The sequence below is a fragment of the Bombina bombina genome, chromosome 6 (assembly GCF_027579735.1).
Source record: "Bombina bombina isolate aBomBom1 chromosome 6, aBomBom1.pri, whole genome shotgun sequence".
Taxonomy (NCBI): Eukaryota; Metazoa; Chordata; class Amphibia; order Anura; family Bombinatoridae; genus Bombina; species Bombina bombina.
In genome coordinates, this window is record NC_069504.1 from 242,543,958 (window position 1) to 242,568,887 (window position 24,930).

Genomic DNA, 24,930 nt, shown 5'->3' on the forward strand with positions numbered 1-24,930 from the left:
GGAGGCTTTGGCCTTAAATCTTCCCTCGGCACAGCTCTCCAGTCTCAAGGAGATTTACCCATTCAGTTGGTCTACAAGCCAACTGAAATACCTGGGGGTCATTCTCTCATCCGACCCTAAAAAAGTGATTCCAGCCGATTATGACCCACTCCTAAAAGAATTTGAGACTCTTACTGCTAAATGGTCCAGATTTGAGATCTCATTGATAGGGTGAATTCAGTCAGTAAAAATGATGTTATTACCCAAGGCCACATACCTTTTTTGGTGCATCCCGCTGATGATCCCGAACTATACCTTGAACCACTTCCAATCTGTGATAAACAGGTTTATCTGGCAGGGTAAGCCCCCACGGATTGCGATGCAACAGCTGCAAAAACCAATTCTGAGTGGGGGGTTTGCAGCCCCTAATGTTCTTACTTACTATAAAGCTGCCATGCTCTCTCATATAGCGGCTTGGGGGACACCATCTGAGGACACTAGATGGGGGCAGCTTGAACAAGCGGTACTTCCAGCGGGCCTATCCCTTGAAGACCTTATATGGTTCCCACAGCACGCTGCCACACTCATGGGCATAGATAACCCTGTTATCAGGGCCTGCCTTAAGACATGGAAGGAACTTCGGAATTTGGCACAGGTCGCATCACACCCATCCCCCTCTCACTCTGTCAGGCTCTGCCTACCGGACTCACACCCTTGGGGTTGGTCCTCATGGGGCATAAAGGATATCCAGGATCTGTACACACCACATGGGTTAGTGACACAGGCTTCTGGTTTGTTAAATGTGGATATACCTAAGAAACACTACTTTGATGATTCTGGCATGGGGATTTCAGAAAGATAAACTCAGAGAAATGACTTAGTGGGAAAAAGGTGGCTTGCTGGCAAGCCGCTTCGTAAGGCCTTGACAATCCACTATCAAGTGCTATTGGACACAGAGGGATTCATGAAGGTGTTCCATGTCCTGGAGTGGGGAAGAGAAATGGGGCAGGCACACATGGAAATAGAATGGCAAAAAGCCATACAATTTACAAGAGCAACGATACATTGTGTCACGTTATATGAACTATTTATTAAGCTAGTGTTGCGCTGGCATAGGGTCCCAGTCCAATTACATAAGATGTTCCCCCAGAAGTCGAACAAGTGCTGGAGGGGATGTGGCCAGAGTGGATCTCACTTCCATATATGGTGGAGTTGCAGTAGACTATAGGAAGTGTGGGGTCAGGTAGTGAAGGTACTAGATCAAATAGGCTTACTTCACAAACTGACACTGCCCTTTTTCACGTAGGGCTGGGGAAACTGACCCAACCGGAGAGGATATTGTGCATCATCATTCTTCTGGCCACAAAGTTGGCCATAGCGAGAAGCTGGCTGGGAACTTCCCTGATTTCATTTCAAATTGTCAAGGATATCATTGAATATATCCGCACAATGGAAGAATGTTTTCTAAAAACTATGGGTAAAATGGGATTACATGGACAGGTCTGGGTGACCTGGGAAGACTGGGAGAAAACAATCTAATAGGGAACGACAGAGACTGGTCAAGGGTGCTGACATATACAAAGTGGTGGTCCACCTTTAGAGACTCTGCATTCACCGGAAGTTTTGTCCCCTCCCCCCTTTTTATTTGCCCTGTCGCCTCGGAATGCATTTCTTTTACCATTCCGAACTTTTCCATAATCACCCGGATGTTAATACGATAGGTATTTGAAGAAATTCTCTAGTCCTCCCACTGTTTTGAAGGGAGACTAAGAATCAGGTGGCTAATAATATTTCTTCTGTGCTATGATTCATTGATTTTTGATCTGCAGTTTATGATGTGGACACAAAGAGACCTACTTCTTCCCTTTCAGAGTCCTTATACGAAAGTTAGGTCTCATGATTATCACTTACTTAAGTTATTTTTGGTTTGTCCAAGTTAAAATGTTTATATTTAAAAAGAGGTGCCACTCATGGCTTATTACATCTTCTTCTGTTGAGGATCTACTGCTGTTTATAGTTTCTATGACATGCCTATGTATTAGACGTATAAGTCTTGATATATGTATATAGGCGTGTTGCCATGACAATTATATGATCCTGTTTTTGTATGTTTTTGCTAACTCAATAAAAATCATAAAAAAAAAAAAAGTCAGATTTGTTAGGTAGTAATCCTCTCAGGAAAACGGTGTATTTCACTACTGGTATGTGCTGTGCTATTGTGTAGAGTAGAGAGCAACTGTCAGTGTCCTTATCAGGTGTCGGAACTCATGAACTTACCATTCTATCCCGCTCCTCGAGGAATGTATTCGGTGGCTCTGCCCGTCCTGTCGGCATCTGCTTCCTTGCTCTTCTTGCTCCAACTCAAAACAAGCTGCTGGGGATAACTCCTCCCACTCTAGACGACGTACAACGCTGCACTGTGTGTTCAGCCAATAGCAGACTCTTGTGCTCTTCTGCTACGTAGAATGACTGCTTACTGCTTACAATTCCTTGGCTCTATATGAGCTTTCCCAAACGACCTCCGGTAAACTTGCCCAAGTGAAGCCGGGTGCCTCGAATCAAGGCAGGTAATACAATGTGAAGAATGAAGGTTCTGGCACTCCAGCAATACTTGTAAAAACCTTTATTGCATAAACTCTCCTACATGGAGAGGCTAAAAACCACACATCTTCAGTTGATCAGATTTGCAAAGCAGCTACTTTTTATACCTTTTCTAAATTCTACCATTTTGATGTTTTTGCTTCTTCAAAAGCAGCCTTTGGTAGAAAGTTTCTTCAGGCAGTTGTATCAGTTTGATTTATTCACCTGTTTGCTTATTTTTTTGCCTGTTTCATTATTTTAAGTGCATTTAAAAATTAAAATATTTTCTCAGTCAAACAAGATGTTTTTCAAATCCCTCCCTTTATGTTATTACTTGTGGACTCCACAGCTTGGGTATTAGTTCCCAAGACTAAGGATTGTGGACTCTCACCACCTGTAAAAAGTTGTAGGCTTCTGCTGAGTTGCCCCAAAACACAGGCTTGCTGTGTTGAGGCCAAGGAATACAAGCTTTATTAAAAAAGGCCAGAGAACGGGGGGCGGAGCCAGCAGCCAAATGGAGTATACGTGTCGGAGAGAGCTCCTGCTGATAATTCCCTAATATAACGGTGAATTGGGACTAATCCTCTCTAATTTGCCCCAAAAACTAGCCTAGTAGTTATAGGATACCTGCCACATTACTAGGGGCACCCAGCGTACTATCCCTGTAGCAGATCACTCGCTTGATCATCTTCACAGGCTGGGAAAAGCCCAGGAGTATGCGGCCTACAAAAGACATGGCATTACAGAAGGAGGAAACCTTGGCGGATATATACGCAGCCTTGCAGGTCTTAGATCTACAAATGTCGGCTGGGTTTAATAATTTATCAACCCACTTAAGATCTTTTGTGTCCCGGTATGAATCTATGGGGCAGGATAAGCCACAAAATGTCACCTCACCCACTTGCAACGAACGACCCTTTTTGCAGATGGGACAGCTCAGTGGCTCTCTACTAGACCGCACTAGTTCAACGGATATCTCTGGCGGTCACGTCTTGTCCTGTAATAGCCCGGCTCTGGGGGATGTGGCTAGTCCTTCAGAGCAGAATTACTTAAATTTATCTGCCCAGAGGGAGTTCTGGGTGGATACCAATCAGGCGATTATATTTTCTGAAGGCTGGAGGCGAACAAGATCTTTGCTGCCGGACTGCAGCATCCTAACAGGAGATCCTATACTTAAACCTACGAGAGATTCCTTTACTAAGTCTCTTAGTGAAATGGAGGACTTGCAAAGGTACAGCCGCATAATATACCTTGCATTATCTACAGAGGGCAGGTGCGGTCTGTCTGATTACCATCTCTCACAAAATGGCGATCTTACTATCTGTCTCTGTATACCAGGGTCGGTCTCCCAAAGTGAGATAATATTTGAGTCCTACAGGAGAGACGCTATATTTCATACTGATGAACTGAGGGAACCTTTTGACCCCGGTGGCTAATGCTATTTCCAACTATAGAAAAGCTGGAACTATTTGTGCACAGAAAAACCAAGCATCACATTGATCTGTTGAACGATCCTTTTGATCCGGGAGGCTGCTTTTAATACGTACTGGCTTAGTTTTATTTCTCTTTTTTTTCTGCTCGCTTTCAAAGCACATAGGTAGGCCACTGACACAGAGGTCTGTTTAAACTATATATTATATCACTCTGTCTCCATGAAGCCTACAATTAATGGGTATACTATATTTTGTGTCTTAAGATAATGAGCCCCTGAGATATTACCCTCGTCCCTGCAGATGTCTGCGATATCTATGTGTAGCCTATTAAAACTGTTATAATTAGACTGCTTTAAGGCTCAGGGTTATGTTTGTACATTTTCATAGTTTTTTGTAAGATTATATGTGTGACTGTGATTCCTAGTTTCTCTATAATTCTGTCTACACTTTGCATGTACAGAAGCTCCCCTGCAGTGCTTCTATTTTATATTGCTGCCGGTAAACTCCATTACATTTTATATTTGTCTATCCACAACATGGGTAATCCTAACTGTTTCATGCCTGTGCGGTGCTGTTGGCGGCCGAGACGGTACAGTAATAGATGTGTTATGGTATACTAACCCAGACACCTTGGTGTAACATATATTCTTAATGTTCATAGTGATATTATATTTGACTCTCTTGCTGGTGGTCGTGCGTCGCACTTGGGGAGCCTGGGGCTGTTGCAAAAGGGGGCCCTTGCCCCTGCTCTCTGAGCGTGTTGCGCACCACTGACGACAGACTACCTTTTGCATGGCATCAGTGCACATGTCATGCACCTCAAAAATGTGTTGCCCCTTGGGTAGGTGTTACTTTTGTTTCCCTTTTTTTGTACCTGGTAAGACAAACTGCGTAATTTACATTTCAGCTTTATACCATGTTGTGACCTATATTGCCTTATGATGAGGTGAGAGATGCACAGCAAATTAATAGCCTGAATATGTGTTTACCGGGCTGTTTAAAGTGTACTCATGCCCAAAATGACCAAATATCTCTAGGTCTAAATTGGAGAGGCTTCTGCACACTGTCATTGTTTATAATCCAGTATCATTATATGATATGTCTATATATATATATATCGTAAGCTACTATATCTCTCAAAGGCTTTGATATGTACTACATATACGCTATTTACATTTAGGACTAACTTCACAAAAAGTGTCAATATTACCTGCTAAAGACTAACACCCCACCCTCCAAGATGTGGGTCCTGTCTTCTGCATTTTCTTAAGAATACCCTCGCCCCCCCCATACACTAATGTGGACCTTTGTTGGATCTCACCCATTTTAGTATTTGTTTATCAGGGGTATTGTAATTTACACATTTTAAAGCGGTTTTTACCCGCTGTTATACCTTACTTTGACATGTATAATTTATGTGGTTATCATCTTAAGAATATTATTGTTTCCTAAATCAATTGGTTCATGAGTAACCATTAATTTCACCACAGTTTATTGCTATTCTTAATTCTATAAAACGAGGTTCTTAAGCTATTGTTAATTGGGTATTGTACAATTGTCATATGTTGTATTAATTGAAGACATTTTATCTTGTTCATGTACAATATTTAACTTGCCATTTGCTGATGTTTATGTATTACGAGTCTCAATAAAAGATTATTTAATAAAAAAAAAAAAAAAAAAAAAAGGCCAGAGAACATAGGATGCCGCTCAGAGAGGCCAGTAAACGGGCTTACTGCTGAGAGGCAAAAAGTTACAATCTTGTGGCTGAAATGCCGGGACACAGACAGACCTTAACGCCAGGATATACAGACAACACTGGAAGCCAGAATACACTGGCAGGTTGACAGGCAAGAATACAGGGTTGAAAAAGTACTGCTCACGTGAAACAAGAAAAGTGCCAAACAGCTGAAAGGTGTTTAGATTGTATTATATAATGCACATTAGTGGTGTAATGGTGTTACTGAAAGTACCATAGGATCAAATTACACAATTGTACACATCTCTGGTATCTTTTTGATACCCTCAACTCCCCAAAACCTCACATATTCACCTTTCAGATTGATATAGTCTCCCTCATGAAGAGCAAGCTATCCTCCATAGGAGTTGGCACATATACTGATATACAGTCACAACCTTCTAAGACATTACTTTTTTTAGTATATGTGCCAACTCTTATGGATGTCCATATCGTGATCATTTTGCTGTTTATTAACATTTTCTCCTTTAATTGAGATCTTCAGACGCAGGACTTCCTTCAGCTATTTATTGCATGAAATACAGTCCATAAGACTTATTTGTTAATTTCTGGCATCCATAAAATAGTGAAGTTCAGAAGTATAATGGGCTATTCATGATATTGTACCAATTATATTGTATATTGATATTGATATTGTACCAATGATGTTTCCAATGCCAAATTTTCTCACATTTGTCAAAATACAAGATTAAATGATTTTTAATACCCTACCTGTGGTGTTTTACTTAATGTAGCCAAAAACCTACCATGCATAGGCAAATATATATTTCCTTCCTAAGATAGGGAGAGTCCACGGCTTCATTCCTTACTGTTGGGAAATACAACACCTGGCCACCAGGAGGAGGCAAAGGCATCCCAGCCAAAGGCTTAAATATCCCTCCCACTTCCTCATTACCCCAGTCATTCTTTGCCTTTCGTCATGTTAGGAGGTGGCAGAAGATTCAGAGTCCTGAAAAAGGGTATCTGCCCTTTGAGATAGGACTGGAGTTTTAAGTAGTCATACCAACCTCTCAGTGAGAGTATTGATAAAAGTTAGAGTCTGGAGATGCAGGGAAAGTTTTTCTGTGAAACCATCTAGACTACTGCTAACAGCAGTAATTAGTGTTGACAAGTTTCACTGCCTGCTTTCTCTCACTCAAGTTCATGTCAGGAATGCTGCTTTAAGACTGTCACACTTGAGAGGCTGTGTTCTGTTCCACAGCATGGATCCTGGAGGTAAGATTGTTTCAATTTTCACAAATAAAACGCTATAACAGGGTCACAGTGTGGCTCCTTTATACCTTGATAGGATCCAGGGTTAATATCCTCTGAAGGGGTTTTATTGAACAGTTGGGGTTAATTAATCAGTGTATTAATTATTTACATGCTGCTTTGTGTAATTTTTTTCATGGGCTGATAGACTGTGTGTTTTTGGCTGGAACAAACAGGTTTCACTTTTAAGTTAAACTTTCGTTTTTGAAAGTGTTGCACAAGCTCCTATTACTTGCTGTACTTGTAATAACAGGGGAAGAACTGTGTTGCACTCCATGTGACTGGGTATGGTCTATGTTCATTTCCTCCATTCTGGCTGAGACTTCAACCTGAGGAGAGTGTTTCCTCTGTTAACTGTCTGGGTCTAGGAGGTGGTGAGTGCCCCAGCCATTGGGAGTATAAAGGTGCAGTTTTCTATAATAAAAGACGTTTTTATTTGTGTCCTTCTGTGGGTATAACCTGAGCTATGGAGGACTCTGACATGTTAGAATGTACTCCTTTTGTACTAAATCATACCTGTTTATATTGTGAAGAGGCCATGGTTTTCCCGCCCACTCAATTATGTTCCACATGCCTTAACACCGTTATAAAGTCTAAGAAGGGAGACAAGCCTGCTAAGGCTCTTTGTCCCTCTGAGCCGTCTACCTCTCAGGACTCGTCCCGTGAGATTACTACCCTTGCTACATTATCCACTCTACATGAAGTTCCCTGTAGCACATCTAATCCTCCATCCAGAGGGGGCCTTCTTCCTGCGGACTTTGCTGCATAGTTACAAATGGCGGTGTCTGCGGCCCTCAGTGCATTACCTCGCACTAGCAAACGCAAGAGAAAGGTTTAACATAGCTCTCCTGACCTGGAGTCATCTAAATATTTATCAGATTTAGCTATTATGTCCCAGTTATCCGATGATGAGTTAACCTCTGTAGCTTCAGAGGGTGAACTTTCTGGGTCAAAGTCCTTAGCGTCTAATGTCTCCTGCTGCAGAGGAACCGTCCTTTAGATTTAAAATTGAGCACTTGCGTTTTTATTAAAGGAGGTTCTGTCTACGTTAGAGGTTCTAGAGGCCGCGCTGCCTGAAGAACCTATGATACCTAAATTGGAGTTTACGAAGACAGGAAAGTTCCTTTGACTTTTCATGTTACGGTTAAGATGGGGAACATTATTAAGAATGAATGGGAAAGAATTGGTTCTTTCTTTTCCCCCTCGTCTACTTTTAAAAAGTTGTTCCCGGACTCTAAACTAGATTTGTGGGGCTATCTCTACTCTTGTTAAACATACTACTATACCTCTTGAAAATAGTTCTTCGTTCAGAGAGCTGATGGATAAGAAAATGGAAACCTTTCTGAGAAAGATGTTTCAACATACGGGATTTTTATTTCAACCGGCGGCTGCAGTTGCTGCGGTTTTCGGAGCAGCTACCTACTGGTGCAAATCTTTGTTGGAAATCATTGAGGTGGAGTCTCCCCTCGAGGATATTCAAGACAGAATTAAAACTCTGAGAATTGCTAATTCTTTTATCTGTGATGCGAACATGCAAACTATTCGCCTAAATGCAAAGGCCTCTGGCTTTGCGGTCCTAGCCCGCCGGCGCGCTCTGGTTGAAGTGTTGGTCTGCGGATAGAACTTCTAAGTCCAGACTCCTTTCTCTTCCCTTCAAGGGAAAGATTTTATTTGGTCCAGGCCTGGACTCCATTATTTCTACGGTTACCGGAGGCAAGGGTGCCTTCCTACCGCAAGATAAGAAGTCTAAGGAACAACAATTTTCTAATTTTTGTTCCTTTTGTTCTGACAAATCCCAACGACAATAATCCTCCTCCAAGCCCGAGCAACCCAAGAGTACTTGGAAGCCGGCTCAGTCCTGGAATAAATACAAGCAGAATAAGAAGCCTGCCGAAATCGGATTGTGTAGGAGGCAGACTGTCTCTTTTGTCAGATGCCTGGTTCAAGGACGTACAGGATCCGTGGGTCCTGGAGGTGGTATCTGGATACAAGATAGGCTCAAAAGAGGGATGCCTTCTTAGGGTGTGTTAAGGATCTAACCTCTTTAGGAGTTGTTGTCCCAGTGCCTATCGAAGAAAGAGGTTTGGGGTTTTATTCAAACCTTTTCGTGGTCCCAAAGAAAGAGGAAACTTTCTGCCCATTTCTGGACCTAAAGTGCTTAAACAAATTTCTCAGTGTCCCTTCCTTCATGATGGAAATGATAAGGTCCATCCTTCCTTTAATTCAGGAAGGCCAGTTTATGACCACTATAGATCTGAAGGACGCTTACCTTCATGTTCCAATCCACAGGGAACACTTTCAGTTCCTGAGGTTTGCATTCCGGGACCAACACTTCCAGTTCATTGCCCTTCCATTTGGCCTAGCTACTGCTCCACAAATCTTAATGAAGGTTCTGGGGGCTCTTCTAGCCGTTGTCAGAACTCAGGGCATTGCAGTACTATAATAGACTCCATATCCATGAGGATCAGAGACGTTGCAAGTTAACTTCGGCATGTCTTGCCCTCCGGACCTCATTGAGTCCCTCTGTGGCTCAGTGTATGGAGGTGATTGGTCTCATGGTGTCCTGCATGGACATCATTCCTTTTGCCAGGTTCCTTTTCAGACCTTTACAACTGTGCATGCTGAGGCAGAGGAAGGGTGATTATTCAGATCTGTCTCAACAGATTGTATTAGATAGCCGGTCGAGAGAATCGCTCTTTTGTTGGCTCTGTCCAGATCATCTGTCCCAAGGCACATGCTTCTTAAGACCATCCTGGAAGATTGTGACTATGGACGCAAGCCTATCCAGATGGGGAGCTGTTTGGGGTGCCAGGAAGGCACAGGGGTTGTGGACTCAGGAGAAGTCCTCCCTCCTGATCAATATTTTGGAACTACGGGCAATTTACAAGGCCTTGAAGGCTTGGCCACTTCTGGGTTCATCCCAGTTTATCAGATTCCAATCAGACAATATAACCTTGGTGGCTTACATCAACCATCAGGGTGGAACGAGAAGTTCCTTGGCGATAAAGGAAGTATCTCAGATTCTGGAGTGGGTGGAGGCCCACAACTGTTCGCTGTCAGCAATCCACACTCTGGTGTGGACAACTGGAAGGCGGATTTTCTCAGCAGGCAATCCTTCCATCCAGGGGAATGGTCTCTCCATTCTGTGGTGTTTGCAGAGATATGCAGCAAGCGGGGGACGTCTCGATACCAAGCTACCCAGGTACAGGTCAAGGTAGAGGGATCCCCAAGCGGATCTAATAGATGCACTAGCAGTGCCCTGGAGGTTCAAACTCATATATTGTTTTCCTCCATTACTGCTTCTTCCTTGAGTGGTGGCCCGCATCAAGCAGGAGTGGGTATCAGTAATCCTGATTCCTCCATTGTGGCCGTGAAGGACATGGTTTGCAAATCTATTGGGGATATCATCTCCTCCATGGAAGTTACCTTGTCAAAGACACCTACTGATACAAGGTCCGTTTGTTCATCAAAATTTAGATTCTCTGGGGGGGGTTGGAGCCTGATAGCAAAGAGAGCAGACGTGTGAGTTTGGAGCTCTACTTATAAAACTTACTAAAAAGGAGCAAATATTCAATTTTGTAAACATCTAAACTTTTCAAACGCATAGAGAGTAGGGGTGAATGCATCTGCCAGCTCCTTAAAGAATTAAATACGGATTTATGGACTGTGGACCTATTTCAGTGTAATTATATTTTGGGTCCTTCAGTAACTGACTGGATTGCGTAGCTGAGATTTATCCTAATACTTATGAAGTCTCATCTTCCTAATACTTTTGAAATGGATCCGAAGGTTGCACTCCACAAATTTGAAACTAAAGTGTGTGGGATTCTGGAGGAGCACTTTTCCGAGCTTAGCCGGTCATTTACACAGCTCTTTGAACAAATACACACCCTACATGGCACGCAAGATGGCGGCGGTGATTGCGGAGTTGTGGCGACACCGCATTTGATTCCCATACACAAGCTAGATGGTCATGTACCCTTGGAAGATGCTGATGTCTGGACAGGAGTGTGTGAGCATGGCTATGGGGCAGGTGCCGATAGACCGCAGGAAAGCACGAGAGCGTTGGAGCCCGGCTATAACTCGCCAGATCTGGAAGATGCCGATGTGGTGAAATTGAGTCTGGTGGAGGCGACTATAGCAAAGAGGGGTATATTCTCTACAGCAGCCCTCCCTGAATCTGAGGAGCGGCTGTATACAAAGGAAGAAGCGGATGCTGGTAGGCTGAGCCCCGCAGTGTGGAGGCCGATCGATGAGGGATCAGCAGGCAAGGCTATTCGGGAGATGCGGGCGCTTAAATCCAGGCAGGGTATGGATACTCAAAATCTATTTCTGCTCACAGAGATTGCTGCTCTGGGTTTCGCACACTTATCAATAGACCCCTGCTTGGTAGTAGAGTTTAATCGAGCCGGAGTGGGGTGAAGATATTACAGAACTACTGAAACAACTATGGGACATTCAGAATTTAGGTTTGTCCTTAGATGTGCTGCTGTAGCTTTGAAACTTTCACCATCTGGCTATGGGACATCCACCTTGAGTGCTTTTACATAGGGCACCCTTGCTACATATACATAAATGGAGACCCCACCGCCTGAAACTATTGCATAATTACTTGTGACTATATCCGGTACATAGACAGAGGACATTGTCTCCCCTGCTTGTAACTTGCAGATCATGCACATATGGTTTGCAAAGTTTTGTCCCTTTCATACTGCTGGGCCTTGCAGTGACTTTTCCTCTCTATGTGTTATATTAGAGACTAAGAACAGCTTGGTGTTTATAGCTCTTTATAGATTCCACTGTTAGTATAAATCTTAAGGTTAAGAAATGTTTTTTGATGCTGTTTGTTCTCTTTTATGCTTTACTTAATTAATCTGATTTGGACAATGTGGGATTAAGTGTCTGACCCCTATAGTGCAGGCTTAGTACTGGAGATATTAGAATAGCTCATTATCAAGCCATTATGTCTAGGTTGGGAGATGGTGAATATAGCAATTTACTAACTGGAAGTTATGAGGTTGGGCAATTGACACACAATACAAACTATTATGGATGTGGCTTTCATAATTATATTTATGGAGGAGTTTATCAATTAGAACTATCACTCTACACTACGAAATCACTACTGCTCAGACCTCTTATTTTTACATTGCAAGCTAAATGTGTTCCTAAGAGATAGATTTCTATCCCAGTTAAGTGCAAGGGTCCAGTCTCAGTTATTTTGCCTCTGTCTTATGAAAACTTCCTCTAGCCATTTGATAGGTAGCTGTAGCCCAAATCCCTCCTAGCATGGATAGAAGTTGGTAGCACATCTTTGCTATATGGAGCTCCTGACATCGCTTTTGTGTTTACCTTAACATTCCCTTTTCATATTCTTTAGACACTTTGGTGTCCGTATACTAACCTTGACTATACGCTGGTATTAAGGGGATGTGACATAAACAATTATAACTCAAAACTTTAAAGTTTAAGTTGCCTCAGGTTACACCTTGTGGAGTATGTTATACTACCCCTTTAATCTATTAGAGGGTCCTGCTTGTTATATGTGGTTAGAGTTTTTAATTGTGTATTGTACTAATTAGCCTGCATTTGTATATAAAACTTTGCATTTAAGTCCTCACATAGAATTACATATTTTGAAATTCAATAACTATAGCCCGCTTCGTCAGCTTATCACACATATCCCACACCGACAATTCTATTCTCATCACTCACAATCTCATATACAAGTGATTATCATTTGACTGTACTAATATATATTTTATAACTAGTGAACTGTCTGCGGCCGGGACGGTTTACTCATGCTTCCATTATTAAATATAGTCAAATCAATATATTGGTTTTCTCATCTGCAATATTTCAGGCCTTAAAACTTAGCTCTATATCAAGTAGTATGCAGTTGAAACTTAGGTTGTTAAGACCGGCTCCGCATTCCCCCCCTAAGGGTTTTCCCTTAGTATTGTTTTTTTTTTTTTCTCTCTCTCATTATATATATCTGCAATGCCCTATGCCAACCACTGTACCTACAGATTGTATTTAAAGTTACCAGGTTCTGAATAATGCAGATATGGGAGATATGTATTATACCTCACTCTGCGGAGATGTAGTCTTCTAATTACTTACATGTTAGAAGTTGCTCATGTGTGGTTTAGTTGAAGCTGACTATCATGCTAGTAACTCTTTTATGCATTTATTCAATACTTTAACATCCCACAGCTTAGTAGGGATCATAGTAATGTTAATAGTACAGAGATATTTAAGCATCGACTAAAACTCAGGAAATATGGCATTGCCCTATCACTGTCAGGCTCAGTAGCTCTCTAGGTTACATATGTTAGATATGGTCTTAGCCTGTATTGCTATATTTTAACTGTTATTTACTCTCCCATGTATAGTATTAGTTCATTCCTTATGCTACTCTTTTTAAGCGGGGTAATCCTGTAATATGCTTATTTACTCTATGGACCTAACTAATACACTTATTCTATGTACTATGCCTGATTTTAGCTATGGGTTACATGTTGTTAAATACATGACGTGATATTTGTTTGCAGAATGTTTACGTTAGTTAAGCAGAGGCTTCCAATCGCTATGCATATGCCACATGTTATTGGTTGTAGAGATTTATTTAGTGGTGAGATGAGTAATGCTTGAAAAAGACATTCAGAGAAGAGCATAATTCTAGAGTCTCGTCATCCAGAATTCCTGTGGGTTCTAGCTAACATATGATTTGTCTGCATTCAACCTACTATTAGTTTAGTCGCTGATATGATTTTAGTTACTATATAATATTGATATCCAATCCTAACACATACTATCATAATCCTACGGCTTATTTCCCACTTTATCCCCCTCTAATTATAAACAACTCATCTTGCCATAGCTCTCTTTCTCATCTAAGTTAAGGAGCTAGTACAATATATATTATCTGATTCCCAATAGATCGTTTAACTTTCATGCTTAATATTAAAATATCCTTTTGTATACCCCCAATATGCTTATGCATGGCCCATAACAAATAGATAGATAACCCAGCTTCATAGCTCATCTATTTTACTTCACTGGCAAGACTAAGAGTCCCCACCAAGTTCCCTAAAATACTTTCACATATATATGGCTCCGCCCTCCACCCTTTCCCTCATATATATAGCGGTGCTTACCCGCTGAATCTCCCTCTCCCCCCTTCTCTACATACGCATTCACGCTCCTTTCGAAGCTCCTAAAGAGCTGGACATCTGACCATCAGATATCTTTTATTTTCTATACTTTTGGTCCATGGGGCCTGTCATGAGATGCAGGACATATGCAGGACACAGCAATGATGGTACAACTCTATTTTATTGCAGAGCATAACAATACATATCTAGTCAGGTTGATTGTACTAAACTAACTGCGACACAGACACCAGACCTAAGCCCCGCCCACATACTAGTGACATCACATCCTGCTCTCATCACATCTTCCCCATTTTCAAAGGCAAAGCATACATTTGCATATAATAAATAACAAGGTACACCAACAGGGTATACAACAACATTTTTGCTTTTGAACATTATAAAAACAGATAGATGAACATGAACAAATAAATTACATCCTGACTTGGACATCGGGGTAGACTACCCTAGTCCACAGTGACCATGGGATTATTCTGCCCATACTTCCGGTCACTGTTCTAGCTAAAGTCAGTCCCTGTATCAGGCCGGAAGTTTCACCACTCTTCCGCTTGATGTAACTTTGCATGAACTGTCCTCTGATACAGAAGATGGTGAACAAGAGTCTGCTGGAGGCAAAGATATATCCCCGCTGTGATCTTGCTGAGGGGAAGGCACCTCTCTTAGAACAGGGGATCCCACCGGCGGTGGTACTGAGGTATCCGGTTCCAGACTCTCAGGTACAGGCTGAAGATGTCTTCGGTTACGGCGTGTAACCGTCCCTCCCTCTGTAAGGACTGTGTAAGACCTTGGTTCTGGAGAGCGGCCCACTACCGTAGCAGGCGTCTTCCATTTCTTCTCATCATCCAGTTTAATTCTAACACTTTGGCCCGCTTTCAGTTCCTGTAAAGGCCTGACAGAATGTCTCCTGTCGTAGAAGAAACGATAACCCTTTTTGGCCTCTTCATCCCTCCTAAGGACTTCGTCCCGAGGAACAGGGCCAGGCGGCTTGAAGACACCCACTGAGGGTAAAGTGGTGCGAATCTGGCGTCCTAGCATCAGCTGTGCCGGGCTAAACCCGGTGGCTTGAATGGGCGTCGCCCTGTATGACAAGAGGGCTAGGTACGGCTCAGATTGCTTTAGAATGAATTTTGTTGTTTGAACTGCCCTTTCAGCCATTCCGTTGGCCTGCGGATAATGTGGACTTGACGTGGAATGTACAAAATCATATTCCCTGCTGAAAGCACTGAACTCTGTAGAAGCGAACTGCATACCATTATCACTCACCAGCTCCATTGGAATGCCCCAGCGGGCGAACAAGCTCTTCAGGCGAATGATAACGGCCTGACTTGTGATATCATTCAGGGGTGCAATTTCCAAATACCTGGAATAGTAGTCGATCACAACAAGAAACTTTTTCCCGTGCAGTTCACACAAATCAGCAGCTATTTTCTGCCACGGCCCCGCAGGCAGCGGAGTAGACATTAAGGGCTCCCTTCTCTGAGTAGGCCGGCGTTCCCGGCAAAAGGCACATTTAGACACGTGATTTGCAATGTCGGAGCTGATCCCAGGCCACCACACAGCTGTAGCTGCCCTTTCTCTGCACTTTGTAATGCCTAAGTGGCCATCGTGAATCCTGTTTAACATCTCCTTCCTCATGCTGACAGGAATTACAATGCGGTCTTGGAACAGCACCAACCCCTCCAGCTCCGTGAGCTGCGACCTCTCTGGCTGGTAAGCATTTAAAGACATCCAGGCTGCCCGGCTCTCGGGCCAGCCATCTTTTATGTACCTTATAACTTCTTGCAGATCTGTGTCCAAATATGTCTCTTTCTTTATCTCTTCCAGTTTCCTTGAAGAAATGGACTTAGAGGCCAGAACTGAATCAACATACACTTTCACATCCGATTCCGTGGAGGATTCTTCAGCAGCAGCCAGCGGGAGCCTGGATAGTGTATCTGCCACAACCAGTTGTTTCCCCGGCACATGCACTGCCTGAACATTGAACCTGAGCAGTCTCATTAAAAGTCTCTGGCATCTCAAGGGTGTTTTGTCAATGTCATAAGAATTGATTAGAGGTACTAGCGGTTTGTGGTCAGTTTCCAGACTAAATTTCTCCAAACCCACTAGATAACGCTGAAAGCGCTCACAGGCCCAAACTGCAGCCAGGCACTCTTTCTCAATTTGAGCGTATTTTGACTCCGCAGCCGTCAGTGTGCGGGAACAGTAGGCGATGGGCTGTAGTTTGTTGTCATTCAGATGCAGGAGTGCAGCCCCCAACCCATAACTGCTTGCATCAGCACTAACCACAGTCTTTTTTGAAGGGTCGTAGAACCCCAGCACTGGGGCAGACCCCAGCAGTGACTTGGCATGCAGGAACGCTTTTTCCTGTGAGGGTCCCCAGACCCAGGCAACATCTTTCTTAAGCAACTCTGTGATAGGGTGTAAAACTGTAGATAAATCTGGAAGAAACTTGCCCACGTAATTTACAAGGCCCAATATCTGTCTCAGCTCATGTACATCAGAAGGGCTTTTCATCTGTTCAATAGCCCGAATTTTCTCGGGGTCCGGCTTGATGCCATCCCTGTTGATGATATGCCCAAAGTAGCATAATTCAGTTTTCCTAAAATGACATTTTTCTTTATTCAGCTTCAGCCCAGACTCTTTGATAGCCTGCAGCACACAACTCAAACGCTGATCATGCTCCTCCACTGTAGACCCATACACTAGAATGTCGTCCATGACGACCGCTGTGCCCACGTGGCCACTCAGGAGAGAACTCATTTCCCTTTGAAAGATTTCAGGAGCGGAGGATATCCCAAAGGGGAGTCTGCAGAAGCAGAACCGACCTACCGGTGTGATAAAGGTAGTCAGTTTGTGGCACTTTGGATCCAGGGGGATCTGCCAAAAGCCGCTAGAAGCGTCTAATGTAGAAAAGAACTTCGCCCCAGCCAACTTCGGGGCTATATCTTCCAATGTCGGCAGCACAAATCTCTCCCTCTTCACTGCCTCATTCATCCTTTTCAGGTCCACACAGATGCGCACCTTTCCGTTTTTCTTTGCAACTGGAACAATGGGGGCACACCAATCAGTTGCTTCAACAACCTCTTCAATAACCCCCATAGACTTCATGCGCATGAGCTCTTTCTCCACTTGAGGCATGAGCGGGAACGGAATTCTACGAGGAGTAGAAATACTGTATGGGACTGCATCATTTTTAAGTGCTATACGGACAGGTTTGCAGTTCAGTAGGCCCAACTCGCCAAACATATCTTCAGAGATCTCATTCACTCTGGCCATGAGGCCCAAGTCACAGGCTGCTTTTCTGCTCAATAAACTGTTAACACACTGACCTCGGATCACATGCACCCACATGGTGAACTTCCTCTGTTTGTACTCACAGCTGGCAAGAAATTTCCCCACACAATCAATGCGGCCACCAGGACTATGGACATTTGTAGTAACCTTCGCCAGCTGGGGCTGTCGAGGCAGTTTCATAAATTCAGCAAAAGACATTACAGTGATATCTGCTCCTGTGTCAATCTTAAAATCAACTTTGGCTCCCATTACAGTAAAAGTAACTTTCCAATCTTCCTCTGAGCTTGTCCGTTCCACAACAGACCCCACAAAAGACACTTCCTGACCCTCCTGGTCACTGTCCACCTGCATCTCCTTAATGTATTCAGTTTTACACACCACTTCAAAATGGCCTATTCTGTTACATTTTCTGCATCTTTTATCTCTGGCCGGGCATATAGCACTCTGATCATGAGCCCGGTAGCACCGTGTGCCTCGGCCATGTTGCGCCCATCCACTTCTAGGCCTTTCCAGTACTTTAGATCTACCGCTCACACTGTGCCTTTCACTAGTAATTTTCCTAGACTGTTGCACTTCATCCACAATACTCTCAGACCTCAGATCAGCACTTTGCTTTTTCACCAGTTCACTCCATCCTAATAGCCCCGTCTAACGTTAAATCAGGCTCTAACTGCAGCTTTAGGGAGACTTCAGCATCTGCAATTCCAATAACTATTCTGTCTCTGATTTGCTCTTCTTTAGCAACACCAAACTCACAGAATTCAGCTAATTCATACAGGCTGCGCACAAATGACTCCACAGATTCTCCCACACGCTGATTACGTTTGTGAAAACAAGCTCTCTCATGAATCATATTTCTTTTGGGCACAAAGTGGGCACTGAGTTTATCCATAACTATATCAAAGTTAACTTCTTCCCCTTCTTGGAAAGTAAAAGCATTGAACACTGGCTCTACATCTTTCCCCATGGAGTATAAAAGAGAATTAACTTGTACTTCACCACTCTCCTTGTTCAGTTTGGATGCAATCCTGAAGCGCTGAAACCGCTGACGCCATGTGGGCCAAGCTGCAGGCTGAGAAAAGTCAAAAGGCTCAGGTGGGGTAAACTTTGACATTGCAATCGATCAGGAACAGAAGCGCAGTCCAGAACTTCTGACACCATGTCATGAGATGCAGGACATATGCAGGACACAGCAATGATGGTACAACTCTATTTTATTGCAGAGCATAACAATACACATCTAGTCAGCTTGATTGTACTAAACTAACTGCGACACAGACACCGGACCTAAGCCCCGCCCACATACTAGTGACATCACATCCTGCTCTCATCACAGGGCCTAAAACTATGTTCCAAACTGGTCAGTCATTCATGATATATTATTGAAAAATTGAGGTTTCATTAGCCTTTCACCAATGTATTATGTAGCTGCCGAAATGTTTTGGTCAATTTTGTCTGTATCTCGTTCTTATGACAAAAAGGTGTATTGTGTTTTATGTTTGTTATGCAAAAACCTCAATAAAAAAATTATTAAAAAAAAAAAAAAATTTGATTCTCTGAGGCTGACTGCATGGAGATTAAAAGCTTAGTCTTAGCCAAGAGAGGTTTCTCTGAGAGTGTCATTGATACTCTTATTCAAGCTCGTAAACCAGTTACTTGGTGTATCTACCACAAGGTGAGGAGGACCTACTTATTCTGGTGTGAAGAGCGTGTTTTTTTCCTGGCACAGAGTTAAGGTTGCCAGGATCTTATCTTTTCTCCAGGATGGGCTGGAGAAGGGCCTTTCTGCTAGTTCCCTAAGGGGACAGATTTCGTCCCTGTCGGTTTTATTGCACAAGAGACTGGCTGAGCTTCCAGACGTGCAGTCCTTTGTTAAAGCTCTGATTAGGATCAGACCTGTGTTTAGATTTGGGCTCCTCCTTGGAGCTTAAATCTTGTTCTTCGGGTTTGGCAACAGGTTCTGTTTGAGCCTCTGCATTCCGTTGACATTAAATTGTTATCTTCGAAGGTTCTCTTTTTATTGGCTATTGCCTTTGCGTGCAGAGTTTCTGAGATCTCTGCTTTGCAATGTAAGCCATTATCAGGTTTTTTATGCAGATAAGGCAGTTTTACATACTAACGGCTAGATTACGAGTTGTGCGTTAGGGTAAAAAAAGCAGCGTTAAGAGGTCCTAACGCTGCTTTTTAACGCCCGCTGGTATTACGAGTCTTGAAGGTTTAGGGTCACTGCACACTTCTTTGGCCTTACCGCAAAACGACTTACGTAAATTTTGTAAAGACTTTTTTCTATGGGACTTCCATAGCGCCGGTATTACGAGTCTGTCCTGGGAGGTCAAAAACTGAGAGGTACACCCTCTCCTGTCCTACCACATCTAAAAGTCAGTAGTTAAGAGTTTTATGGTACAACGCCGTAACATAAAACTTATAACTAAAGTGCTAAAAAGTACACTAACACCCATAAACTACCTATTAACACCTAAACCGAGGCCCTCCCGCATCGCAAACACTAAAATAAAAATTTTAACCCTTAATCTGCCACTCCGGACACCGCCGCCACCTACATTATATTTATGAACCCCTGATCTGCTGCCCCCAACATGGCCGCCACCTACATTATATTTATTAACCCCTAATCTGCCTTCCCCAATGTCGCCGCAACCTACCTACACTTTTTAGCCCCTAATCTGCCACCCACAACGTCGCCGCCACTATAATAAACATATTAACCCCTAAACCGCCGCACTCCTGCCTCGCAAACATTAGTTAAGTATTATTAACCCCTAATCTGCCGTCCCTAACATCGCCGCCACTACCTACATTTATTAACCCCTAATCTGCAGCCCCCAACGTCGCCGCCATTATATTAAAGTTATTAACCCCTAAACCTAAGTCTAACCCTAAACACCCACTAACTTAAATATAATTTAAATAAATCTAAATAAATATTACTATCATTAACTAAATAATTCCTATTTAAAACTAAATACTTACCTAATAGTTACATTGTAGCTATCTTAGGGTTTATTTTTATTTTACAGGCAAGTTTGTATTTATTTTAACTAGGTAGAATAGTTACTAAATAGTTATTAACTATTTAATAACTACCTAGCTAAAATAAATACAAATTTACCTGTAAAATAAAACCTAACTAAGTTACAATAACACCTTACACTACAATATAATTAAATAAACTAAATTAAATACAATTACCTAAATTAAATTAGCTAAAGTACAGCAACAAAAAAACCTAAATTACAGAAAATAATAAACAAATTACAGATATTTAAACTAATTACACCTAATCTAATAGCCCTATTAAAATAAAAAAGCCCCCCCAAAATAAAAAACCCCTAGCCTAAACTAAACTACCAATAGCCCTTAAAAGGGCCTTTTGCGGGGCATTGCCCCAAAGTAATCAACCTCCCCAACAGTAAAACCCACCACCCACACAACCAACCCCCAAATAAAATACTAGCTAAAAAAACCTAAGCTCCCATTGCCCTGAAAAGGGCATTTGGATGGGCATTGCCCTTAAAAGGGCAGTTAGCTCTTTTGCCGCCCAAACCCTAACCTAAAAATAAAACCCACCCAATACACCCTTAAAAAAACCTAACACTAACCAACTGAAGATCGACTTACCGGGAGACGTCTTCATCCAAGCCGGGCAGAAGTGGTCCTCCAGACGGACAGAAGTCTTCATCCAGATGGCATCTTCTATCTTCATCCATCCGGCGTGGAGCATCCTCTTCTGGCGATGACTAAAGCTGAATGAAGGTACCTTTAAGTGACTTCATCCAAGATGGCGTCCCTTAGATTCCGATTGGCTGATAGAATTCTATCAGCCAATCGGAATTAAGGTAGAAAAATCCTATTGGCTGATGCAATCAGCCAATAGGATTGAGCTTGCCTTCTATTGGCTGTTCCTAAGGTTTTCTTCCTAAGGTTGTGTAAGATCGCAACATCAATCAGGAGATTGTGGTTCCTTCCTTGTGTCCCAATCCTTCTTCATCGAAGGAACGCTTAATTCACAATTTGGATGTGTTTCACGCCTTGAAGTTCTATCTTCAGGCTACTAAGGAGTTTAGACAATCTTTCTTTTGTTTGTTGTCTATTCGGGGAAGCGTAAGGGGCAGAAGGCTACTTCGACTTCCGTATCTTTTTGGTTAAAGGGATAGTCTACACCAGAATTTTTATTGTTTTAAAAGATAGATAATCACTTTATTACCCATTTCACAGTTTTGCATAACCAACACAGTTATATTAATATACTTTTAACCTCTCTGATTATCTTGTATCTAAGCCTCTGCAAACTGACCCTTTATTTCAGTTCTTTTGACAGACTTGCAGTTTAGCAAATCAATGCCTGCTCCCAGATAACTTCACGTGCATGAGCACAGTGTTATCTATATGAAAAACATGAACTAACACCCTCTAGTGGTGAAAAACTGTTAAAATGCATTCTGAAAAGAGGTGGCCTTCAAGGTCTAAGAAATTAGCATATGAACCTCCTAGGTTAAGCTTTCAACTAAGAATACCAAGAGTACAAAGCAAAATTGGTGATAAAAGTAAATTGGAATATTGTTTAAAATTAAATGCCCTATCTGAATCATGAAAGTTTATTTTGGACTAGACTATCCCTTTAAGGAGGGTCATCCGCTTAGTTTATGAGACAGCGGGACATCGTCCTCCTGAGAGGATAACGGCTCCTTCCACTAGAGCAGTGACTTCCTCTTGGGCCTTTAAGAATGAGGCCTCAATGGATCAGATGTGTAAGGTGGCTACCTGGTCCTCCTTACCTACTTTTTCAAAATTTTACAAGTTTGATGTTTTTGTTTCAGCTGAAGCAGCTTTTGTGAGAAAAGTTTTGCAGGCTGTGGTGCCAGATACCAGATAAATTCCTTTCCTTCCGGATAGGGAGAACCAAGCCTCCCGCCCGTTTTTTCTTGTCTATGGGTGGTCCCCTACTATTTATTTTATTTTTCTGGCACCATTTATACACTAATGTTTCTCCTACTTTTCCTTGTTCTCTTGGCAGAATGACTGGGGTAATGAGTAAGTGGGAGGGATATATAAGCATTTGGCTGGGGTGTCTTTGCCTTCTCCAGGTGGCCCGGTGTTGTATTTCCCAACAGTAAGGAATGAAGCTGTGGATTCTCCCTATCCGGAAGGAAAGGAATTTATCTGGTAAGCATAAATTATGTTTTTACCATACCCAGAGCTCTCCTTACAGCTTCTTATCAGTATTTAAATGCTTTAACACTTCCAGATGATATTTTTATTTTAATATACATTTTTGTATAAAATACAGTTAAAAATAACATAGTTAAAATATACATTTTATTATATTATTATTATAGACATGAGTATTAATTATAAAAACTGGATCCTAGAGATAAGTTGGAAAACCATAATGCTCTTCCAATATACTCCTTATTTTAGTAGCTGTTGCTTTAAGATACTTGCTAAAGGGATGATGGATGCAGGAAATACACCATCTGTACTTCTTCTAGATCAATGGTTGCATACTAACTTGAAACATTAACCATACCAGTCTTTCCAACCTATGACATGCATATTTTTTGTTTACCAAAATCAGTCTCATCAGCCTGCACAACCTCAATCTCAAGATTGCATCACCAATATATAAAATACTACATGAAAAGTAGTACTGGCTATCTAACATCTTGGAGCATGCAATACTGAGCTGTATTGCTTTGAACTAAAACGACTGATAACTAAATAAAAAATGAAGAGCAAACAGTATGGTAATTCCACAAAACTTACTTTTTCTTTCATACAGGTGGTAAGAGTACACGATCCTTTACTTTTGGGAATTGCTCTTCCCTTCTACTAGGAGGAGGCAAAGATTGCCAAACCCCAAGAGCACTATAAAACCCCAGTTTTGTATTTGCCTCTGCTGGATGAAGGTGAAGAATAAAGCTATGCATATGATTCTTTAGTGAGAGGGGCTTTCAGTCTATGTTGTAGCCTGTTTTCCAATCAGAATACAGTGTTTGCCAGAGGGATGTATATGGGGTATGATTAGTGGCCCTTTTTTATACTTCATGAGAAAATTTGTCACAGATCTTCGATAAATGGTCGCAGGGACTTTTTTTTTTGCCTTCTTCTATATATCTATATATCTACAATATACTCTTATTCCATAAACTCTGCTGTTATTTTTCAATACTAGTTTGGCTTTCTACTGGTTTACTGGTCTGTTGGTAAGTATCATATTTTTATCTGTATGACACTCTATAGCCTTTTGTGTGAAACTATTGTTATATATTTATTTATATATACAGCCTTGGGGAAAAAAAACTGTGTTAAATTATGTTACGCACATCTGATTTTTTTGCGCGAAGTTAGTTTGAATTTTTTTTACTGTGCATCAGCCTTCATGTCTGTTCACTTCAGGATATCACTCATGAGCCCTTGGGATTATGCATATGTTTGGGTTTTTTTGCGTACTCTGTAGCGTTAGTTTTCTCCCGTGCTTCGTCTTTCGGGTTAATGCACGCTGGGTTAGCACATGTATGCCCCCTGGTACTTGCATGTTGGGTTTGGCATGCTAATCTCTCACATAACAGTCGGGTTTTTGCACAGCCTCTTCTGTCCCTAAATCTACCTTAGAAGCTGAGTCCCTTGAACACCTTTCTACCAATATTAAGTGTGTTTATTGTAAAAAGGCTGATGTTTCTCCTCCAGATTATTTATGTGGCTTATGTTTAAGTATGTTAATCAATTCAGACCAACCTTATACTGCTTCAATGGTTACTACTGCTCCTTCTGTTTGTTCTTTACAGGGGAGCTCTACAGATTTTCTCTGGGTGTGAAAAATATCAAATCTGCAGTTTCTGAAGTCTTGGCAGCTCTCTCGCCTTCAAGTAAGAGTAACAGGTCAGTTCTGAATTTACCTTCTACTAGCACTATGTCTCCTGAGTCCAGGAATACTGTTGTTTTTTTCAGAGGGGGCATTCCTCTGATGATGGGGAACCCTCCCCTGATGTTTAACCTGATAAATCCTCTTTTCTTTCATGTAATTAGCAAGAGTCCATGAGCTAGTGACGTATGGGATATACATTCCTACCAGGAGGGGCAAAGTTTCCCAAACCTTAAAATGCCTATAAATACACCCCTCACCACACCCACAAATCAGTTTTACAAACTTTGCCTCCTATGGAGGTGGTGAAGTAAGTTTGTGCTAGATTCTACGTTGATATGCGCTCCGCAGCAGGTTGGAGCCCGGTTTTCCTCTCAGCGTGCAGTGAATGTCAGAGGGATGTGAGGAGAGTATTGTCTATTTGAATGCAATGATCTCCTTCTACGGGGTCTATTTCATAGGTTCTCTGTTATCGGTCGTAGAGATTCATCTCTTACCTCCCTTTTCAGATCGACGATATACTCTTATATATATACCATTACCTCTGCTGATTTTCGTTTCAGTACTGGTTTGGCT